The sequence below is a fragment of the Zea mays genome, chromosome 6 (genome assembly GCF_902167145.1).
Source record: "Zea mays cultivar B73 chromosome 6, Zm-B73-REFERENCE-NAM-5.0, whole genome shotgun sequence".
NCBI classification, from domain to species: Eukaryota; Viridiplantae; Streptophyta; class Magnoliopsida; order Poales; family Poaceae; genus Zea; species Zea mays.
In genome coordinates this window covers 103801345-103807248 of record NC_050101.1, presented here as the reverse complement: position 1 = coordinate 103807248, position 5904 = coordinate 103801345, and the positions used below count along the sequence as shown (strand labels likewise).

Sequence of the window (5904 nt, the reverse complement as noted above, 5' to 3'; positions counted from 1 at the left end):
TAACTAAAATGTTACTACATATATTGACTTTGAATATAGCTTTCTAATAATAATATAAGCCATGTGTTTTCTTAATAAAGATAAAGATAATTATTTGTTTCATTATCTTTCCATATAAAACCTGTTTAGGCTTATATATTAGCTTCTCATCAATTAATATTTAATAATGTGTTTCATAACTCATTAACCTTAGATATATAACATATATCTTTTATAAAAGGTTAAAAAGGTTTAATATTGTTATAACGTGTTTTATCATCTTATAAACCTTTAATCTTAGACATATCACATATGGTGTTTTATAAAAGACTAAATTGGTAAACCAAATATTTGTATATTTTAATTAAGCTAATGTCTTGTTTTATAAAATATATATATCATACATTTTTGAAAAGAATACCCTCTTATTATAACCATTTCTTGCGATGTTTTTGAAAAACGAATGCTCTTTTCGTTAGGCTTTCTTTTAGCTTTACGTATGGTGACTGTTGTATGTTATTGAATGGTGTTTGTTCTTCTTATTTGTTTGTGTGATATTCAGTGGTTGATCTAGTAGTTAAGAATCAAGATCTATTCCTATCCGTGGAAGAACCTCAAGTTTTCAATAAGCAAGGCAAGTGGACTTCTCCCTCTGCATACTCTGTTCGATCCCAAACAATACATTTAATAAAGTTTATTCTTTTGGATATATATGCATAATTTGACGGGTTACCTATTTAGATAACCTTTCCAACCTTATTCCTTGATCAAACCTGGGAATTATACTTTACCTTCGAAGCTATGCTATTGCTACAACTTAACTTTATGCAGTCACTCCTGTTTATGATATTAATGTTCCAAATGGTAAGTTTACTTCATTGTTGTTAACCCGATGGTTAAACAAGATTATTGCATATTAATTGGAACATGGAGTGACCACCCGGGAAAACAGTGCTACCATGAGAACTATCATGGCTCTGGTCTTGGCTAAATAACTAGGGAAGTCTTATGTTGGGTGTTGGTCGTGGTCGACCGGAACGGGGGCATCTGGCAAGCTCTTATAGTTCCGGCTCAGGCAGATTGGATACGGGCATAGTTCCCAAAGCTTTACCCTGTGGTCCGGACTATAAGTTGGTTACAGTAGGTGTGCCTTATGCAGTTTGACCATTTCCAACATTTGCGTAATGAGGACTCTAGGGAGAAGCCTCGTAGTGAGACCCTGGCCATTCACCTCGGAAGTGAATACAGGTCTAGCTAACCCGGGCTAAAAGGGAATCGCGACTCATGGGTAAAGATGCGCCACCTCTGCAGAGTGTAAAACTGATATATCAGCCGTGCTCACGGTTATGAGCAGCCTGGACTCCTCACAAGATAATTGAACTTGAAGATGGAAATAAATCGAGGTCCCATGATCTGCCAATGGTTTGCTTAAGTGGTTTCACTTAAGTGTTTTTGATATACTCTTATACCTTTGCTTAATGGGAATACTTGGGATTCACACTTATTAGTAAGACAGGTGTTGTTAATAAAATGTTGACCAACTAAAATGCTTACTGCTCAGCCTTAGCCTCACCTTGTTGAACTTGCATTAGTTTTTCCCCCACTTGCTGAGCCCCGACCATAAGTGAGCTCACCCTTGCTTAATTTTGATCAGAAGTTTGCAGATGAAGATATGATGCTGAACTCCATGGATGCTAGTCTAGTGATACCCCCGGTCATCTTCCTGTGGATGGATGTCCTTGCTCGTTGTACTTTGATGAATAAAGGTTAAGACATTATGTCTGTTCGAAGTGTAATATGTTAATATAATCGTTATTTACGCTTTTATGCATTGTTCTTTTGATATATTACACTTGTGACGTCAACATATGTGTGGAAATAGATCCTGGCACACATATGCTATGCACCCGGCTCTGCCCTTTGGAAACGGGTGTGACACTTACCAGAGTGGTTCGGCCACGGAGCGCGGAGACTTGTGCTCGCCGGTGACAAAGAAAGGGGAAAATGGCGTCGCGACGGCTCTGGGTGAAATTGGGAGGTGAGATTGGGGCTACACGGCCGTAAGGAACTATAGTTTCACCGTGCACACTCAATTTGGGAAGAGGTGGCAGAGGTAGTGCGAATTTTGGGCTTCAATCAAACTCACTTGGTGGAGATGTGAATACCCCGTCGTGGTTCATGGTGTTATTTATAGCTACGGCGGTCCGGCTAGCTATCCACGGCCACGGATAACTTCGTTAGTGCATGGTTACCACGTAGGGAAGAGATACAGTGAGGGAGGAGCAAGACATGGGTGACACCGCGGTGGAATTGACTGAGTCACGGTGGCCGTCGGTGAATAACTCCGGCCACGCCCGGCTCAGCTTGCGAGATGGTGCCACGTTCGACGCTATCCTCCCCGCGATCGATTCCCACCACTGGATCACGCGAGCACATCCTGTTCAACAGTGCCCCTGATCTTTATCGCGTTCATCAGATATTTTTCAGAGTTTGATCTTCAGTGTTCTTCTGAACCGACCACCTTCCATCCTCTCAATCTCTTGATTCTTGTGAGGGACAGAACAATCTTCATTAATAAAGTTTGTTCACCTATCAACCGTCTTCAAGCTTACTATATGATATTTGGGTCAAAATCGAGCGAATCTAAAGATATAGCACGTCCAACTTAGCTCCAATCCCCTGTGACCATTTCAGTCTTCAAATTCAGTTTCAGCCATTTAGCACAAAGTCTGACAGAGCAACTTTGGGCAATAGTTTCTTTAATTTTGTATAACAACTAAAGAAGATGTATGTATCAAGGTTATTCTCCTATAATAGCCCTACAAAATTGATGTGGTGACCTAAGGCAAAAACCTTATAACTTGGCAGATATAGGGCTCCAAAGTTGAGCTAATTACACTGAAATTCAGACTTAGCCAATAGAGTCCAAATAGGACTTTTTGCAAATAAGTTCAAATCTCAAGGTTTAACTTGCAAATCCACATTGTTGTGAGCCAAATGACTTAAGGTGCCTTAATTTCATGGTTTTTGCACTTTAGTCTAAAAGTGCACTAATTTTGCACTTAGCCCCCTAGGGTTTAAGTCTAGGGCTTTCTAGGGTTCGTTTTAGAGTTTTTGAGGATTCTAGGGTTTGGATATCCCTTAACTTCATTAATGGTGGTATTTTGTGATCATGATTATCAAGTTTTGAAGTTTCCTCTTGTTTAGGCTTTGGTTACCCCTTTAAGCCCAATCTAGGGTTAAACACTGTACCCTAGGGTTTCACTTATGAAATGCCACATCAATACAACTTGTTTAAAATTTTGCCTAGTGAATGCATTCTAGGTGTGATAAACATATGAAATGCCAATGCTTATGATGTTATGCTCAAGTTTTAGTAACAGTAACACCAGGGGTGTTACACCAAGCAACTCCTATAAACCTAATGCACATTTTACTAGACTTAAAGTGTGTAAAAATCATTTAAAACACAAGGAAGGGGTTGCATGCACCGGGGCTTGCCTGGAATAAACACTACGTTAGAGTTTGTTAGATGACGTCCACTTGGCAACCATCCTTTGTCTTGGAACTCGTTCAGATTATCCATCTTCAGGTTGGTCCGACTGACGACAGCGTCTTGCGGAGATGCTCACGCTTTCCAGCATCTTGTGGTCGACTCAGTTCTGGTTCTCCGCATCATGTGGTTAATTCACGTACCTGAATGAAATGCATTATGCACATGAATGCATATAGACAGGAATATAACAAGACTAAATATTGCTACACGACAACAAATTAAACATCTAGTAGCGAGGCGTTGTACCATTTTATAAAGAAACACTAGTTATCGACGTATGACTAAGCGCAATAATCACGCTTCTTGAACCTAACGCAAACATCACGAACAACAAACTATACACATTAAACACAATTAGCCTACACAACTCATCAGCTAATTGATTAAATGCTAACCTTATCCCTCGCTTTATAAATTATACCACTTTGCTTACCAAGAACTAATTTAATTTTATTTCGCACCACACATATTTATTTAATCTATCTAACAATTCGGCTAACAAACTTGCGCTAACAAACTTGCGCGCCAATAATAAATTTAGCTCAGATTCACTACATTGATTAACGAATACGAATCCGGGTTTTTCGTCGATTACACGTTAAATACCGTACTAATATTAAATTACACGAAACTAATAACCCAAGCAAACCACATAGAACGTAATAACTACTATAAAGCAGGGGATCAGCAACATGTACGACTACCGATCAAATCACCGTAAACGACTCAGGCAATCTAATAAATATTATACCTAGTCGACTGGAATAACAAATCAACTTACCATTCCAACAGCTAACTCGAATCCACGAGATCGGTAATGATTTTCCGTTTCAAACAATTTGTCGAGCGCTTGGTAGGGGCCATACGAACTTCACACCACCATCAAATCTTTGGACATCTTTCTTGGGAATTCTTTTGTCAGCGTGATTCAAACTCGGAGACATCACGTAGGGACCGACATCGAGACGAGGTGACCGAACGACGACGGTAAGACAAAGGCTGGAGACGACCGGATATCAACGACAAGCACTAGAGTTTTACGACGGGCTATTGTGATGGGACGTCGATACACTATCCATGGCAATTAGGAGATCGACGTAGGCGGAACCGATAGCCGAACAGGAACTGCGTAGATCGACGACGCGGGACTCGATCTGGCGAGCACAACGCAGGCTGGGGAGCAGGAACGCTGTGCAGCGAAACCCACGGTTGCGCGCAGGGGTAAACTCGGTTGGGCGTGGCGACCTGCTTGGCAAGGGAAGGGGCAAGCTGGTGAAGCGGTGCGCGGCACAGGGGCGAGCCAGGCGCGACAACAGCAAGGGCGCGAGCCTGAGGAAGAAGACGCGCGATGCAGGTAGGAAACCCAGTGCCAGGGACGAGCTCGCAACAGAAACGTGGCGAACAGGGAGGAGCACCGCGGCCATGGCGAGGGAGCAGGAGCCAGGACGCCGCGGCTATGGGAGACGGGCGCGCGCACCGGCAGAAAAGCTTCGCGCGCGGCCGTGGAAGAAACACCGACGGAAACAGGGGCGCGGCGAGCCGAGGGGAAATCCAGCCGGGCGCCATGGGGAAAGCTTCTGGAAGGAGGGAGAAACTTGGAGGACGGCCGAGCTGGGCGAGCTCGAAGCCAAGCCCGTCGAGCTGGAGGGCGGGAGGGGCGGAGGGCGCTTGGCCATGGGGAAACAGAGAACGCCGAGCTCAGCGCGCGCGCATGGAACTGGAACCGAGCCGTGGGAACTCCGAGCTGAGCGGCGGGGAAGCTCCATGGCTGGGTCGCGGCGACCATGGGAAGCCAGGGACCGCGGGGGAGCCGCTCGGATGGGAGAGTGGACGGTCGAGGCTGAGAACCACGGTGATTTGGGGAAGAAGCTTGCGCGCGTAGATAAGGCAGCGGTGAAAAAATATCAGAGAGCAAAGCGGCGTGGGGATAAGCTCTTGGGATATTTTCTTTTCTTTTTTAGATTTTTAGAAATTCACAGATATTTTGAATTGGTATTTTTAAATCGGAATTTTTAGCAACGAACAAAGAGTCTATGCACGATACGGCAAACGGCTATACACATTATTTTCTCGGATCACGAAACGGAAAGTCTGAGGTTTACGATTCTGACTAAATTTCGTTTGGATAATTTTCGTGACTGTTTCAGGCAACACGGAAATGGACTGGATATCGGATACATTATTTTTCTGGGACAACGCGCGATACAGATTATTTTGCCTCGAACATTTTAGTCGTCGAGTTCTTCTTAATCTGTTTGGGATAAAATCATCCGAGTGGGTCGGGCTTCCGAATTCATATTCGCGCGAGCGATGAATTTTAGATAATCATCGAACGCCCAGATTTTTGGAACAACGATGTTCCGAACATC

The 5904-nt window shown here is 43.4% G+C and overlaps 1 long non-coding RNA gene across 1 annotated transcript; it reads right to left on the bottom strand.

Moving 5' to 3' along the window:
• Nucleotides 1-4434: 4434 nt before the first annotated feature.
• Nucleotides 4435-5388, bottom strand: LOC100275479 (uncharacterized). The gene has a single exon (NR_148513.1). It is a non-coding gene; the product is annotated as an uncharacterized lncRNA (long non-coding RNA).
• Between the last annotated feature and the right edge of the window lie 516 nt (nucleotides 5389-5904).